Source organism: Diabrotica virgifera, chromosome 8 (assembly GCF_917563875.1).
Source record: "Diabrotica virgifera virgifera chromosome 8, PGI_DIABVI_V3a".
Classification (NCBI taxonomy): Eukaryota; Metazoa; Arthropoda; class Insecta; order Coleoptera; family Chrysomelidae; genus Diabrotica; species Diabrotica virgifera.
This window is the reverse complement of record NC_065450.1, coordinates 2,620,311-2,638,998: the sequence shown is the minus strand read 5'-3', so window position 1 is coordinate 2,638,998 and position 18,688 is coordinate 2,620,311. Positions and strand designations below refer to the sequence as shown.

Sequence of the window (18,688 nt, the reverse complement as noted above, 5' to 3'; positions counted from 1 at the left end):
CGAAACATATTATTTTTTCCTACTGTGGCAAAACTGTATATTCAAAAATTTAAAAAAAATTCATAAGTATTTCCTAGGATTATATCTTTATGCTGTAAGAAAATTAACAAAATTGTATGTTTAGTTTTCCCGCTTTATACTTGAAAAAAAGGAGTTTTTTTGAGTTTTTTCGAAAACGAAAACATGAAGTTTGCTCAAAATTTGTCAAAATACTTCTAGTGATCACATATACCTTCTCAATTTTTTTCAAATTTTTTGAATGTGTAGTTTATTTTTGGGGGGGTTCAGATCAACCTTAATGATTATACCTACACTATGATAATATCATAATATTGTTGCTAATTAATATATTTCGGCAAGTAATGAAAACCAATTGACATCAGTAATTAGAATAAATAATTATAGATATTATTTTTATAGTAAACAAAAACAAAAAAAAATATCTCTGACAAGTAATGACATAAACGTGGCCATGATGAAAAGTCACAATCTAATGTTTTGACAGTGCTCATACGTCAAAAATTTTGACCTACGTAATCTTTTTTTACCTAAAAACCATAAAAAAAGTACTATAATAGACTGTGATAATACTCATTAAGAGTTTCGGCTAACCCTGTATACTAAAATTAAACATTTCGCTATATTAATAATTTTTAATAATAATAGACTATATAATATTAAAAATCGCTTCAAAATAAATGGAGTTTTTGATATCAAATCAGTACAATTCTACAGGGTGTGAAGTTTTCTACAAAATTTATAAAAAAACCTTAATTATTTTTTAAACTACCCTGTATAATATTACAAAACCTCATATTTTAAGAAAGAAGACATCGGGGAGAATACAAAAATGTAAAAATATACAGGGTGTCCTATTAAAAAAAAACGGAGTTACAATCAACTTCCGGTATAACCGGAAATAGCAAAGAGACCAAAATATTTTCATTAAATAGTTCATACCTAAAAACTCGTGTATTCCAATTTTCATGATTCTCTCACCTTTAGTTCTCGAGATATTTCTAATAGGCCCTTTTTCTGCCTCACCCTGTATACTGTGTATAGTATTATGTGTATTAGGTAAAATTGTAATTGTAAAATTGTAAAGCCTTAGGCCTACAAGGCCTGTGGTAGAGTGTAGAGTGTAGAGCATATTAAATAAAATATAAATGTGATATATGCACATACGATGAATATTTTGTTATTCATTTTTCACTAAAACAATTTTTGCTCTACACATTGTAGGTTCAGTTGAAAGAGGAAGCTTTGCTAGTATTGTGCGTGTGAGGTCATAAAAAAACAGCACCTTTGGTTTCCATTCTGATTGTATGTTTTTATCGTTTGTTACCATTTTACATTCGGTTTTGTACTCATTATCTTGTTGTGTTAGTTTAAAATGTATAATCTGATCTTCTTTTAAAACGAAACACTCCATTTTCTCAGCTAATTGAAATAAAGAAGCACATACCGGTACAGCACAATTATGATCGGTTCTCATATGAATCTTTAGTGCTGAAGCTGAATTTCGAAATGTACAATTTTGTTTAGGACAATTATAATAATACATATTTTTTTTACAGAATACTTCATGTAGTAATATTTTTGAAAAGTTGAAATTTTGACCACAATTCCATTTGCAAAAACGTAACTGAACAGTTGGTATAGTCGATTTTTTCAAATATACATGATTTTCTTTAATTTCATTTTTAGCGTATAGCCACTGAAAACAACAAAAACAAAGAAAATCATTATGTGTAGGACTGTAATAATATTCTACAGCATGCAAGACAGAAATTGAAAATATGCAATGTTCTTTACAGTTAGAACATTGTAGATGATGTTCTGAGGGAAATTCAACAACTTTACTAGTGGAATCGAACAGGCTTTTATACATAAACTGAGTTTTCGCCTTTTTTGGTTTTGGTTCTTCTAAAGAATTATTAATGTTTGACGAATTAACATTTTCTGGTAGAGTGAAAAACTGTAAGTTATGATAAATTATCTTAAATTTAACATCTATTAAAGGTGACATATTCGATGAATCCACAAGGGAAAACTCCTTAGCACACGAAGGGTTTGAGTTACATTTAATATCAAATTCTTTGTTTTCGTTACTTACTGTAAACTTGTGATATATCTTTGAAGCTACTTTATCACTTCCCATAAAAACCAATTTTAATTTTAATGTTTTTTCTGATTTACTGTAGCTAATATATACAAAAAATAAATTATCTCCTTCTTGATATATATAAATACCAGTAAATTCACAACATTCATTCAAGTTAAAAACGAACGCAGGACAGTCCAATATAGCTTCTTGGTGATCGGAGTGAAAGTGTCGAAACATCAGAAAACTCGTCATTTCTGCATCACAAATTGGACACTTGTGAATTTTTTCCAAGCACACCTGAAATCATTAAATTATCTCAATTTAGTAAACGTATTATTGTGCACTGATAAATTCAAGCACTTTTTGTTAAAATATTAGTATCAAGGAACAAAATTTGAATATTGGTAGCTTATTTTGAATAGATCGACGCAAATTCTCGTATTCGCTGACTAAGCACTGTGGTTTAGGGATGGGAAAAACCTACCGGTTTAAACCTAAAACCGGTTTTTTTACTTCGCAATAACCGGTTTCACCGGTTGTTTTTTTGTCCCGGTTATAACCGGTTTTTTTTAGTAAAAACCGGTTATTAGGTTTTTACGGTGATTAGGATTAGGCTAGGTATTATTTTGTATCCCAATCATAATTATTATTCTCAAGTAATTATTCCAAACAAAACCATAATTCAAATTTTATTTTATTTTATAAAATACAGAAGCAAATTGAAAGTGCAATCTCACATCAGCCAGAAACAATTATTAAGTTTTATTATAATATTTCCTTGAAATGGTATTTGCAATCATAATATCTACATAAGAAGTGATCTGGTTGAATTAGACGCAAACATCATCTATTTTTCACACTTAACTCTTGACATTGAATGAACAAGTGGGTGAATGACTTTTTCTGATTACCAAAAATAATGCTCTGACTATGAATATCGAATTACTGATTACGAATACGAATCTCCAAGAATTTCGCTAAGTTTTCAAAACGATAAACTCATACAGGAAGTATTAAATGAGTTAAAATGTACCTATTCTACAAATATACAAACGTGTTAAAAGTAATACATCATGTTCTTTCGATAGTACTAATTTTGATCATATTGATATCGAGTCGAATGGAGTATCGCAAACTAAAGTGTATTGTAAATGTAATTTTGTAACCTATTGGATTAAAAAACCGAAAACCGGTTTTTCCGAAAACCGTTTTTTTTTGGCCGGTTATAACCGCCAGGTTAAACCGTAAGCAAAAAAACCGGTATAACCGAAAACCGGTGTTTTGTCAAAAACCGTCATCCCTAATTGTGGTTCCAAATGCCGAAAAGGTGGTCATGAACCTTTAAGTTAAAGGCTTTAACAGTATAGAGATACATTGTTCACATAGGTAAATACTTCGAAATTACTTTCGTACTTATACGCCAGTCAATGAGAGCAAGAACAGGTTATTACCTCCGAATTCTATCCTCCTGCATGGATTTTAATGAAATTTTAGGAATAGCCTGAAAATATCTCCTTATTCAAAGTCTACCCTATGCCGATGTGTGCTTTTTGTCTTGGGGGCGGTTCTCACCCCTTCTCGGGGGTGGAAAATTTTTTGGTTAAACAACTACGGAAGTTGCTAGAGAACCTAATTCTAAGCAAAAACTGTTCTCTAATTTTTTTTTCGAAAACTCAATACTTTTTGAGTTATTCGTGGTTGAAAATTGGCCATTTTCACACCTTTTTAAACGATTTTTGGCGAATACCTTAAAATCTAAACCATCTAACTAAAAAAATTACATAAAACATTTTTGTAGCTCATAAAAAACAAAGAGATTCGTTCCTTCTTCAATCTTCTAGTTACATATAACGCAAAAAGAGATATGGTAGGTAAACCTAAAATATCACCAGTTTTTTTGGTGCATATTCAAATCAGGGTATTCAACTTGAAATAACAGAGAAACGGTAGATTTTAGGTGTATAATGCTACCAATAACTTTTATTGTGCTTGAAAAGTCCTTTCAAATAAGCAATATTAAATGTCGATTACATTCAAACTAAGCAAGATATGCTTGCAAAAAATTGATGACTAACGAATTTTAAGAAAAAAATTGAGAAGTATATTTAACCCCTCATCCACAAGAATTTAAATGCATCGTTTTCCTTCTACAATACATTTTACTACAGTGTTATTTTTATGTTTAAAAAGTTGAGCGCATTTAAAATGAATGGTTTTTGAAAAAAATAAGATTAAATTATAGAGCGCATATTTAAATTTTCTGAAAAATCTTCCATTTTCTCCATGTAACTTGAAAATGATAAGAGATACTGTTATAAAAAATAAAATCAAAATGTTTATCTAGAAGAAACCTACATTTTTATAATATGGCATTTTTTTGGCATATCTTATCATTTTCGAGTTACATGGAGAACTAGGAAGGTTTTTAAAAAAATTTAAAAATGAGCTCAATAATTGCGATGAATTATGCATTTAAATTCTTGTGGATGAGGGGTTAAATATACTTCTCATTTTTTTCTTAAAATACGTTAGTCATAAATTTACAGTTTATTACAGTTTTAAAGGTCTTTTCAAGCACAACAAAAGTTATTGGTAGCATTATACACCTAAAATCGACCGTTTCTCTTTTATTTCACGTTAAATACACTGATTTGAGAAAACAAGTTTTTTTCACTTACCATATATCTCTTTTTGTGTTATAACTAGAAGATTCATAAAGGGAAGAATCTCTTTGTTATTTTATAAGCTACAAAAATGTTTTATGTAGTTTTTTTAGTTAGATGCATAGTTTTTAAGGTATTCGCAAAAAACCGTTTGAAAAGGTGTTATGTTTCAATGAAAATGGCCAATTTTCACCCGTGTTGAGCCCCCCCACCCCCCCCCCCCCCCACACTTGCCAAAATTAAAAAACAAATAGCCCTGATTTATGAGCTATTTATGAGCTTTCATATTCCGCAAATTAAAAATTTTGAGCTCGTTCCACTGAGCAGGAATTTAATATTTTAGTGGGGGGCTGACTCAGCCCCCCCACTAACTCAGTCCCCCCACTACTGAAAAATAGGGATATTGAATCGATTTTTGCGGCAGATTTACGAGCTATTTATGAGCTATTAAAATGATCTAGTTTAGATTTTTGAGCTCATCCCTTCACCCCCAAACAACCCTTTAATTGATTTGACTTAAGAGAAACATGCTGAAAAAAATTAAAATATATCGTATCACGGATATTATTCCAATACCTTATATATTCTAAGAATAAACCCTTAAATCATGCGCATTTCGATTATTGAGCTACAACCCTTTCGCAAGAAAACCACCCCATTTTTCAGGCTTAACAGAGAGTTGTACTTAAAATGCATTAAATTAATTAAATTAAATTAAATTAATGCGGCTAAATATCGTTTAATAATTTATGAGCTCCAAAAATACGCGCCATTAGGTCATTAAATTGCAATTTCTTTTGTATAGTGCAGTTACTGAAGGTAAAAATCAACTATTACCTTCAATTTCGGTGAACCGTCATCGATTTTCACGAAAATTGGTGAGTGGTTACATTATACCCCAAGAAACAAACGTGACATGGTGCCACCTTGCGCCTTTATCCTGGGGGTGGATACCACCCCTTCTCTCGGGTGAAAATTATTTTATTAAAAATAACTCCACAAATCGATATAAGGACAAATTATAAGCAGAATTTGTTATATAAAGTTATTAAAATGAATCAAAACTTTTTGAGTTATTAAAGATCAAATATTTTAATTATTCGTGAAAAAAATGCATATTTTAAAGCGGTTTTTTGTAAGTCACTGAAAAACTGTAAGTTTTTACAAAAAAGTTAATAGAAGTTAAATTCGTATAGCTTATATTCTAAGAATAAACTCTTAAATCACGCGCATTTTGATTATTGAGCTACAACCCCTTCGCAAGAAAACCACCCTATCTTCCCGGCTTAAGAGAGAATTATATTTAAATTGAATTAAATTATTTGGAGACTACATATCGTTTAATAATTTATGAGCTCGCAAAATACGCGGATTTCAATTATTGAATTGCAATTTTCTTTCTATAGTGAAGTCACTGAAGGTAAAAATCAACTATGACCTTCGATTTCAGTGAACCTCCATTCATTTTCACGAAAATTGGTGAGTGTATAGGGGATACCTCAACAAACAAAAGTAACATGGTACCAACTTGCGGTTTTAGCCTGGGATAGATATCACCCCTTCTCGGGGGTGAAAATTCTTTATTAAAAATAACTTCACAAATCGATAGAGGGACAAATTCTAAGCAAAATTTGTTATATAATGTAATTAAAATAAATCAATACTTTTTGAGTTATTAAAGATCAAATATTTTAATTTTTGTGGAAACAAAAATGCATGTTTTAAAGCGATTTTTCATAAATAACTCAAAAATTGTAAGTTTTTACAAAAAAGTTTTCATCACTAAAATTGAAGCTAATAAAAAATATAATAAATTCCTCACTTGAAAAACCATTTAATGTTACTTAATTTAAAGTAAGTTATAGATAATTGAATGTATGTATATTTTTTCTGCGAGTATTCAAATCTAGGGATCCAAGCTTAAATAACAGGAAAGCGATGCATTTACATACCTTCCATACTTACAACACTTACTAAATACTTGTCAAAGTACTTGGAAATTTGATAGCATAAAAATTTATACTCACAAAATTTTTTCCAAAAAAATGATATTGTTTTATTTTGGAATAACTGTTAATTTTTATGATATCAGGCGCATCCAACTATTTGAAAGTTAATTTCAAGAGCTATAAAACTGTATTACATTTAATCTTTCAAATACTTTAGTTTTTTAAGATAATAGGTTTAAAGGCTCCAGTTACATTGTTCTCGCAGTAAAATTTAGGCTTCAAAAGGCTTTAGAATCAAAAGACAAGTAAAATCTTTGCTAATAAAAAAAACTCAATTTTCGTTACCTATCTAGATTTTTTTACGTGTAGCGAGTATTGTTGGAGTTATTATCAAAAGCAAATAATTTACGAAAAGTTGAAAAATTTTGATTTTTTTAAATCATACATATATATTTTTTTAAATATGCATTCTAAATCGGTCAAAATGTTTAAGGTCATTACTTATGCTAAAGTAAAGAAAGTCTTATAGGGATTACTAAAGATTTTAATTTTTTGGGAAATGGCGTTCGTTTTATTTTTCACTTTTTATTAGAAATTTGAAAGGGTCCTATTATTTTCACGTTCACTTGCTTAATTTTGATGCTATCAACTTCTTTCGGTTTAACCCTTTCGCTGCGTAAAGCGCACATGCGCGCCCTCCTATTTCTTTGTAAAATGCGTATGGCGCACATGAGCGGCCTATGTATATGGTGATTTCCATATACATTTAAAATTGACTCAGTTTCAGGAGATCAAGGAAACTTTGTCCGCATTTTATTAAAGGTCACTTCTATTCATAGGTGGCGTCGCGGCTCGGTGAATCATGTGGTTAGGTTTGCAGAGCTATTCATAGGTGGCGTCGCAGATCAGTTACTCACATAGTTAGGTTTTCAAAGGTGTTGTCGTTTCAAACGGTTTAGTGTGATTTAAAGTTTAATTATTTGTATAATAATGGCTGATTTAAATAAAGCTGGACCTTCAGGCGTAAAAAGACGTAAGACCGTGAAAGTGAGAAATGAAAAAAATCTGAGTGTTGAGGAATTGATGCAGTTTTTATATAATTCAGACTCAGATGAAGATTATGAAGACTCTGATGTAGATAACTGTAAGTAAATAAATGTAATAATAAACTTGTGGTCTGAAATTAATATTTTTAGTTGAAATTGAAAATGTTTCGGAAGACTCTTCTGGAAGTGATAATGAGGATGATGTACTACAGAACGAGTTAAATAATACCGTTGCAGATAATCCTGACGTACAGATTACAGACAATGAATGGACCGAAACAACTAGCGGTATGAAACAAATTCCATTTACAAAAAGAAGTGGATTGTTAGTCGATAGTCCTGGTGATAGTGCGTACGATTGGTTTAGGCTGTTGTTTGACGATGAACTTTTAAATATGATTGTCTTACAAACTAACAGTTATGCAGTTGAAGTTCTTTCTACCAGCAAAGGATGTGACCGTTCAAGGATTTCCCTATGGAAGGAATTAACAATATCGGAATTGCTAATATTTATTGGATTAACCTTCCATACAGGAACAATCCAATTGCCTAGCATACAAGACTACTGGAAGAAAAATAGATTATTTTCGACTTGTTTTTCTTCATACATGAGTAGAGACCGCTATTTGCTTATAATGCGATGCCTTCATTTTGCCGAAAATGTAAAAGAAAATGAACCAGTTCCAGTAGATCGACTATATAAGGTAAGACCCTTGCTAGATCATTTTAATAACAAAATGAAGACGGTATACTATCCAGGAAAGTATTTATCTCTAGACGAATCTATGATCTTGTGGAAAGGAAAACTGGTATTCAAGCAATATCTCCCTAAGAAACGACATAAGTATGGAGTAAAGCTTTATATGCTGACAGAAGCCGATTCAACAATTTTGGATATCCATATATATGCTGGTGCAGGTGATGCAACTGCTGGTAAGTCTCATACAGAAAGAGTGGTGCTACACCTAATGCGTAATTTTTTCGACCATGGACATTCGCTTCATATGGACAACTATTACAATAGTTATAACTTGGCCAAATTACTACTGGATAAAAATAGTTTTTGTACAGGCACTCTGAGAAAAGATAGGAAAGGCTGTCCAAAAAACGTCGTAGACGCAAAGTTAAAAAAAGGCCAGACCAAAAGTATGTACCTCAACAACGTAATGGTTGGAAAATGGCGAGACAAAAGAGATATCATTTACATTTCAACTGAATATAAAAATGAGATGGTAACCGTAAGAAATAGACGAGGGGATGAGAAAATTAAACCACTGCCAATCATTCAATATAATAAATATATGGGCGGAGTAGATCTTCAAGACCAAATGTCTTCTTATTATCCGCCGACACGCAAAACTTTACGTTGGTACAAAAAAATTGGCATACACCTGTTTCAGCTATATTTGCAAAATGCTCATAGATTGTATAATAAGTACCACGGAAATAAAAAAATGTCATATTATAAGTTTCGATTGTCAATACTTGAAAAGTTATTACCAGAAAAATGTCAAGGAACAGCAGTTGTAACGGCAGAAGTAGCAGTTACTTCGGGTGTAAACCACACACCTTCAAAAATTGAGTTACATAATGAACGTGGTAAAACTCTTAGAAAAAAATGTCGGACATGCAATAAAAATAAGATACGTAAGGATACTATTTATCATTGTCAAGAATGTCCCGATAAACCTGGCCTCTGCTTAGGCAAATGTTTCAGAGAATATCATGTATCAATATAGAAAGACATTAGGAAAAAATTAATATTTTGTATACTTTTATTTTACATTATATGTTATTTGTTTATTTTACATCCTGTTTGAATGAATAAAATTTTAGTTTAGATCAAAAAAGTCGATTTAATTTACTAAATACAAAAATTTGTATCAAGCGCACAAGTGCGTCCTCCGCATTTTTAAAAGAAATTCCTTGAAAACTGCGTACAGCGCACATGTGCGTCTTGCAAAAATTCAGAAGAAAAATTATAATAATCCGTTTTAACATATGTACAAAAAACAATTGTTGAAAAAATATCGCATTTAGTGTTAAAAAACTACTGCCGCACTGGTCAGCGATATGTATTTATTTGACGCAGCGAAAGAGTTAAGGTATTTTAATTTATTTTATTTTATTTTATCCATTTTATTTATTTCATTTAATAGGTATTTCTGAGTACTTTGACAAATATTCAGTATATTTTATAAAATGCATAGTTTTCATGTTAATTAGGCTTGAATAATTAGATTTGAGTACTCGCCGAAACAAAAAATACATTTAATTAGATACCTATACTATAAGTCACTATGAATTAATAATAAATGGTGTTCAAAGCTTTAATTTTGGTAATGATAACTTTTTTTATAAAAACTTACAATTTTTAAGTGATTTGCGAAAAACCGCTTTAAGGTATGCATTTTTTCACGAAAAATTAAAAATTTTGATCTTTAATAACTCAAAAAGTATTTATTTTAATAACTTTATAATATAACATTCTGCTTATAATTTGTATTTCTATCGATTTGTGAAGTTATTTTTAATAAAATGATTTTCACCCCCCTAAAAGGGGTGGTAACCACCCTCAGGGTAAAGACGCAAGGTGGCACCATGTCACCTTTGTTTGTTGGGGTATCCTCTAACCACTCACCAATTTTCGTGAAAATCGATGAAGGTTCACCGAAATTGAAGTTAATAGTTGATTTTTACCTTCAGTGACTGCACTATACAAAAGAAATTGCAATTTAATGACCTAACGGCGCGTATTTTGGGAGCTCATAAATTAATAAACGATATTTAGTCGCCAAATAATTAATTTAATGCATTTTAAGTACAACTCTCTCTTAATCCTGGAAAATGGGGTGGTTTTCTTGCGAAGGGGTTGTAGCTCAATAATCAAAATGGCATGATTTAAGAGTTTATTCTTAGAATATACAAGCTATTGGAATAATATCCGTGACACGATATATTTTAATTTTTTTCAGCATGTTTCTCTTAAGTAAAATCAATTAAAGGGTTGTTTGGGGATAAAGGGGATGAGCTCAAAAATCGAAACTATATAATTTCAAGAGCTCATAAATAGCTCGTAAATCAGCCGCAAAAATCGATTCAATATCCCTATTTTTCAGTAGTGGGGGCGGGGCTGAGTCAGCCCCCCCACTAAAACCGATGACTCAAAACGCATCTGTTTCCAACGCAACCGGACCGATCTGTCACACTGGATGCGTTTCCGCCGCATCCGGTGAAAACGCATAGTGTGACAGATCGGTCCGGTTGCGTTGGAAACGGATGCGTTTTGAGTCATCGGTACGCGCTTACAAACTGCAAGAGACTAAACGCATAGTGTCACAGGTCAGTCCGGTTGCGTTAGAACCGGATGTGTTTCCACCGCATCCGGTCAAAGCTCATAGGCCGATGTCAGATTATACGTTTTGACCGGATGCGTTTCCGCCGCATCCGGTGAAAACGCATAGTGTGACAGATCGGTCCGGTTGCGTTGGAAACGGATGCGTTTTGAGTCATCGGTACGCGCTTACAAACTGCACCAGACTAAACGCATGATGTGACAGATTGGTCCGGTTGCGTTGGAAACGGATGCGTTTTTACCGCATCCGGTCAAAACGCATAAGGCCGATGCCACATTATGCGTTTTGACCGGATGCGGTGAAAACGCATCCGTTTCCAACGCAACCGGACCGACCTGTCACACTATGCATTTAGCCACTATGCGGTGAAAAAGCATAGTGTGACAGATCGGTCCGGTTGCGTTGGAAACGGATGCGTTTTGAGTCATCGGTACGCGCTTACAAACTGCACCAGACTAAACGCATAGTGTGACAGGTCGGTCCGGTTGCGTTGGAAACGGATGCGTTTTCACCGCATCCGGTCAAAACGCATAATGTGGCCTCGGCCTAATGTGACATCGCCCTAGTCAACTTGTATTTCACAATAATACACTTGCGGGCAAAAATTTAGATCACTAGGGGAATTATACATGTTTGATGCCTTGAATTTTCTAAACCTGTTGTCCGATTTGAGTGATTTTTTAGTATCTTATAGCTTTATTGGGGGCTATGCTGTATCCTTTACGTAAAGTGATTACGTACATGTGTAAAGTTCAGAGCTACGTACATCAGATTACAGTCGTCAAAACATAAGTGTATAAAGTGGTATGATGTATGAAAAAAATTACGTATCATGTTATTTAGGGTTCTGTCATGTCCTGACTGTCAGTTAATTCATGTTAACCCAACTTTTTGCTTGTTTTTAAGTTTAATGTTTATATTTTGAAAAGATGAATTTTGTAAATCGGTTATTTATGTACTTAAATGCTGTGGCAGAAAGACATAATTTAAATCTAGAGTGACTTCAGTTACGAGATGGATTACGAGACAACCAGTAATCCGTTTTTATGAGATATTTCAGTGCCAAAAACTATTACTGTGATATAAAATTAAATAAAACATTGTAATTACTACTAGATTAACAATCTTATATTTTTTATGTTTAGTGATAATGTTTAAAATTTAATGGACTAAGCTCATGTTGTAAGTTTTTATGCTTCTTTAATACAATGCTTTTTTGTCTTAATTTCATTGTATTTACTGAGAAAAGAATTATAAATTTCCATACTGAAGTAAAAAACCATACTGAAGTAAAAACTTCTTTTGTATATTGGTATAAAAAGTTTTATTAAAAAACATAAAAGTCCTCCAAAAGGATTTGCAAAACGTTTTCAATCTGAATCAGATCATCCTCAGTGCGTTCTGCTTCATAAAAGAAACTAGCAACTTATTTAAAAAGGTTACATCGATATAAATGGTTTACATAATAATTAAGTGATATTTGTAGCGACTCCAAGTCGATGTTACAAGATGAAATGTGCTAGGAGTGCTCAAAGGGCAACATGGTTCCCTGCTCGTTAAGAACTCGTGGTTCTTGTGAGTTCAATGGACACAGACCAACTGTGAGTTTGCAGTTGGTCTGTGTCAGTATGCAGCTTTTTCACCCATTTAGTGAAGATGTTTTGTTTACAAATCAACATTATCAGTTTATCTACATTTCTGTATGCTATACCGCTATACCTACTAGAGGTGTATGCTAGCTTGGGAAAAGATCACTACAGGAGCAATGCAACCAATTTGTGACAATAATGTTAGAAGATCCTAACGATTCCAGAGCAACAACTAACACATCCAAGGAGGAAGCTACAGCTACCTGAGGAAAGGAATGCGGAATGTTTCAAACAATCAATGTTTAGAGTTTTTCAAACAAGGAAAGGTTAACGCAGACCTATTCTAACTTGGCTATACTGTACTGATGATAGCTAATGAGTCAGAGACATGTGTCTGTCTTCACATAGTATATCTTAAACATACTGTATTTTTTCCATCCTTGTTGTGAGACGTGCTGATATATACTTCCTACTTGATTTTACTGTCAATTCGCACTGACCATGAGGAAGTGGTTCAAGCACTTCAAAAAATAAAGGAATCAGGATATTCCTGGGGAAATGTGGAAGCCATTAGAAGAGGCAGGAATAAGGTGGCTAATACGTTTATTTAATAGAATTATGGAAGTTGGACAAATGCTAAACGAATGAAGAAGCAGTATATTTGTACCCGTTTATAAAAACAAAAAAAAAATACAATAATGAACAAACTACAGTCATAAAACTACTTAGACACTTCATGAAAATATGGGAGAGGCACAGTAAGTACTCAGTTCTTATTTATACTCATTAGTTTTGGATCAGTAAACAAGGGAACTGCATAGACCTGGATAATGCGTACCAAAAAAAAGTTGATTAATAGCTAGCTGAAAATTATTTGTTAATAGATTAACAGTGTCTAGTCAGACAAACTTTGATGTATGGGAAGAGGGGAAGTATTAATTGTGGAATAAGTTACAGTATATTTGTACCCGTTTATAAAAACAAAAAAAAATACAATAATGAACAAACTACAGAGTCATAAAACTACTTAGACACTTCATGAAAATATGGGAGAGGCACAGTAAGTACTCAGTTCTTATTTATACTCATTAGTTTTGGATCAGTAAACAAGGGAACTGTATAGACCTGGATAATGCGTACCAAAAAAAGTTGATTAATAGCTAGCTGAAAATTATTTGTTAATAGATTAACAGTGTCTTGTCAGACAAACTTTGATGTATGGGAACAGGGGAAGTATTAATTGTGGAATAAGTTAAAAATTTGGAACGTCAGACTTTGAAAACGTTTTATGTATTTTGTCGGACAGAACTTCCAATTGATTTTTTTCCATTTCATTACTCTCATGCAAAAATCAGACTGGTGTTTATCACCAACTGGGCATTTTAATGAGTGGAACAAGAAGAACATGTCAAATGACAGGAATCATGTTGGTTAGTAATATCAGTCTGATTTTTGCATGAGAGTTTAATGAAAGGGTAACAAATCAATTGGATGTTCTGTCTGACAAAATACAAGGGAGTTTTAGTAATCTATGTTCCAAATTTTTAAACTGTTCCACAATTAAAACTTCCAGTGTTTGCGTACATCAAAGTTTGTCCGACTAGACACCGTTAAGCTATAGGGCTTTTCATTCACAGTCATTTGTTTTGAGCTTCTGTCATATGCCGTATAATCCGTGTATAGGGCTTTTCATCGATTGTCATTTGTTTCGAGCTTCTGTCATGTGTCATATTATATTAATATATCTACGTCATATGTCTTTGGTTTGTATCATTGGTATATGCCAATAACGTATGATGTAGATATATTAATATTATGAGACACAGGACAGAAGCTCGAAACAAATGACTGTGAATGAAAAGCCCTATATTAATATTATATATAACATAATATGACAGGAACTCGAAACAAATGACAATTGATAAAAAGCCCTATTAGCAAATTTTCAGCTTGCTGTTAATCAACTTTTTTTGATACGTGGGATCCAGGCCTAGCAGGGTAAGGGTGCACTCACTAAGGAGACCAAAGGATGGTATCCTCGCCTAGAACAGAGTATCCTACTACTCTTCATTTTCGTGAACGATCTCATCGCATTTAACATAATGCATCGGGCGATCCATGATATGGTACGAGGGATACCATGTGAGGGTTGGCGCTTCCTTGTGAGCACAACTTTACATTCCCTGGTACTTACTGTATCCTGATGATGTAGTGTTAGTAATTAGTAGGAAATAGTGAAAGCTACTTAGAACAAAACCAAAAATTCATTTTATGATATAATATATTGAAGTACTAAACAACTAAAAAATCACTTAAAAATTAAACACTAAACCAATTAAACTAAAAATCAAATACAAGTCTATCACACAAACAACTTGGTTTCACAAATAAAAATAACAATATTTATTAATATAACAAACATTTTCACATAACCAAACTAAACGGCAAGTAATTTTTGTTTAGAAAAGTTTAAAATTACGTTTACGCGTGCGTTTACCTAAAAGAAATTACATACGAAGGTACGCAACCCCTTGGATATCATTGATACAGCATACCGATTTTACACACAAGATTACAGTCTGTAATTTGAGTTTACCGTACGTAATCGGTTTACGTAAATGATACAGCATAGCCCCCATTATTTAGGAATCATGTATTAATATTGTTGCTAGACAGGTAAATGTCATTTTTTACCGGGTGTAACAATCATACTGTGTTTTCCTTAAAGTTCGGAACACTCTGTGGACTATTATAGCATAGATAAAATATTGAAATTAAAACCCAATTGTAGCCTTAGGCTTTCTTAACATTTTCTTCTTTGGTCCATTTGCTTATGTTGGATAATAAAAAAGTTAGGTACTTTAACAACTAGCCACGTTTTTTATCAATACAGGGTGTTTCTAAATAAGTGCGACAAACTTAAAGGGGTGCCACTTCGGTATGCGGTCTACCGTCTAATATGTGGTCTACGGCAATTTAGCTGATTCGGCATGCGGTCTACGTACAAAAACAAATTAGAGAAACTATTACAAACATTACTATTTTATTATATTACTTAAAAGTTAAATAATCTTTGAAATAAAGTCATTACTACTTAATTAGGAATGCAAAAACAAATTAGGGAAATTATGACAAACTCATTACTATTTCATTATATTACTTAAAAAGTAAATAATCTTTGAAATAAACTCATTACTGCTCAATTAGGAATGCAAAAACAAATTAGAGAAATTATGACGAACTCATTATTGGTCAATTACGTAGTGCTTATACTAAAACCTTTAATGACCTATTTTGGTATAAAATGAGCCCCAAAATGAAGATTGATTTAGTTGCAAACAAAATGTTGCTAAAAGAGTTTTATCAAACTGTCATTTCGAGCGAAGCAGAGGCAGTAGCATTTCTACGAGCGAACGGTTTATTACAAAATGTTGAAGACGCTGAGCCGTGCCACCGATGTGGGGCAGAAATGGAAGAAAAGCGGAAACGAGATCGGGGTGGTGAATATAGACCAGTTCTTCGCTGTCCAAGGAGAGGATGCCAGACCACAAGATCAGTTAGGCATGGCAACCGTTTTTTCCATTTCACCGACTTAAATGGAAAAATTAACTGCAAGTTAACTTTATGTCAAATTTTGGAATTGATGTTCATGTTCATTTTGGAACTCGATTTTGACACAGTAATGAAATTAACGGGGAGAGGAAGTGAAGCTATAGGGGACTGGTACAGCATGTGTCGAGAAGTCTGTTCCTCTGTGATGTCAGTGAATCGCCGTGGACAGCTTCGAGGTACGGAAGAAGACCCAATCCAAATTGACGAAGCCAGATTTGCGGGCAGAAGGAAATACAACAGAGGACGAATATTAAATGGAGACCATCCAGCAGAATCAGAAGACAGCGATGCTGAAGCGGAAAATAATCGGTATCATGGACGCCGAATTGACGGTCCGTGGGTCTTCGGATTAAAGAGTAAAGAGGAGGTCCGATATTTTTATGTTGAGCGAAGAGACAGAGCGACCATAGTTCCCATCATACAAAGGGAAGTTGAAGCTGGGTCAGTAATTCACTCGGACGAATGGCCAGCATACGGCAATTTGCACCAATTAGGCTACGTGCACTCAACCGTTAACCACCAGGAAAATTATGTCGACCCTCAAACAGGAGCACATACGCAAGGGATAGAAAGATCCTGGTTGGAGGGTAAAATTACGATTTTGAAAAAAATGAGAGGTGTTCCTGTCAGTACTTTGCAGTCCCATTTGGATTATGTTGCGTGGAAGTTTCTACGAAGGAATGTAGAAGATAAGTTTATCGCTTTTCTGCACGATGTTAGAGATGTATATGTATAAACCATTTAAAATGTTTATGTATTGTCAGTTGACCCTACAAAAGTTTTTCAAAGATTATTTAACTTTTAAGTAATATAATAAATTTGTTTGTAATAGTTTGTAATAAATAAAATAATATATAAATAATAAATAAAAAGTTTGTAATAGTTTCTCTAATTTGTTTTTGTACGTAGACCGCATGCCGAATCAGCTAAACTGCCGTAGATCGCATATCAGACGGTAGACCGCATACCAAACTAGAAACTCTGCCGTAGACCGCATACCGAAGTAGCACCCTTAAAGGGGTAATTCTGCATGAAAAAATAATGACCGTTTGCTTTATAAACATATGTCCACAAATGCTTCATTTCCGAGATACGGGATGTTGAATTTTTTCTTACAAACTCACGGTTTATTTGTTGCTCTAAAACCGGTTGAGATATGCAACTGAAATTTTGTGGGTTTTAAGAGGTAGTTTTTGAACATTTTTTGAAATACAATTAAGAATTTTATATTCACCATTGGCGTGCATACGGGATGTATCTAAAATATTTATACCCGTATGCACGCCAATGGTGAATATAAAATTCTTATTTGTATGTCAAAAAATGCGCAATAACCACCTCTTAAAACCTACCAAATTTCATTTGCATATCTCAACCGGTTTTAGAGCAATAAATAAATCGTCAGTTTGTAAGCAAAAATTCAACATCCCGTATCTCGGAAATGAAGAATTTGCGGACATATGTTTATAAAGCAAACTGTCATTATTTTTTCATACAAAATTACCCCTTAAAGTTTGTCACACTTATTTAGAAACACCCTGTATTGATGAAGAACATGGCTAGTTGTTAAAGTACCTACCTAACTTTTTTATTATCCAAGTCCAACATAAGCAAATGGATCAAAGAAGAAAATGAGAAAATGTTAAGAAAGCCTAAGGCTACAATTGGGTTTTAATTTGAATATGTTATATATGCTATAATATTCTACAGAGTGTTCCGAGCTTTAAGGAAAAAACACAGTGTGATTGTTATACCTGGTATAAAATGACATTTACCTGTCTAGCAACAATATTAATACATTGAGATTCTTAAATAATAAAGCTATAAGATACTAAAAAATCGGACAAGAGGTTTAGGAAATTCAAGGCATCAAACGTGTATAATTCTCCTAGTGACCTAAATTTTATGCCCGTCAGTGTACATACTTGAAAAAAAAAGAATCTGCTTTACAGCAATAAAATTGGTAAACCACAAAACGTTTTACAGCGTTTTCAATATACGCGTTCTTTTTGACTTTCACTGCCGGCCAAAATAAGGTCTTACTTGGCCTTGGCACACTTGTCCCGGAGTTATAAATAAGCATATATCTGGTCTGATCCTTATACCTGCGTGTTACGATTCTACGATAACGATAGTATGAGAAAACAACTGGAAACATGAAAATACCACATCATTTTACCTCCTGACCACGTTTTCATCATTTGGAACCACTGTGCGATGTAGTTATAGTGGACAGAGGTGTGAGAGATATGGTGCAATGTTTTACAAGGCTTGCCGATGCAGCAACTGAATAACGACTTGTGGTAAACGAGGAAAAAACCAAATATATGTTGGTTTTTAAAACTCTTGAAATATCCAACAGAGAA

At 33.0% G+C, this 18,688-nt stretch overlaps 1 protein-coding gene across 1 annotated transcript in view; it reads right to left on the bottom strand.

Annotated features, from left to right (window-relative positions):
• Nucleotides 1-671: 671 nt before the first annotated feature.
• The window catches only part of LOC126889713 (uncharacterized), an 86,487-nt gene continuing 68,470 nt past the window's right edge, over nucleotides 672-18,688 (bottom strand). The window contains exon 2 of the mRNA XM_050658248.1: nucleotides 672-999. The gene's annotated coding sequence lies outside the window, so the exon portion shown is untranslated. The remainder of the gene's footprint in view (nucleotides 1,000-18,688) is intronic.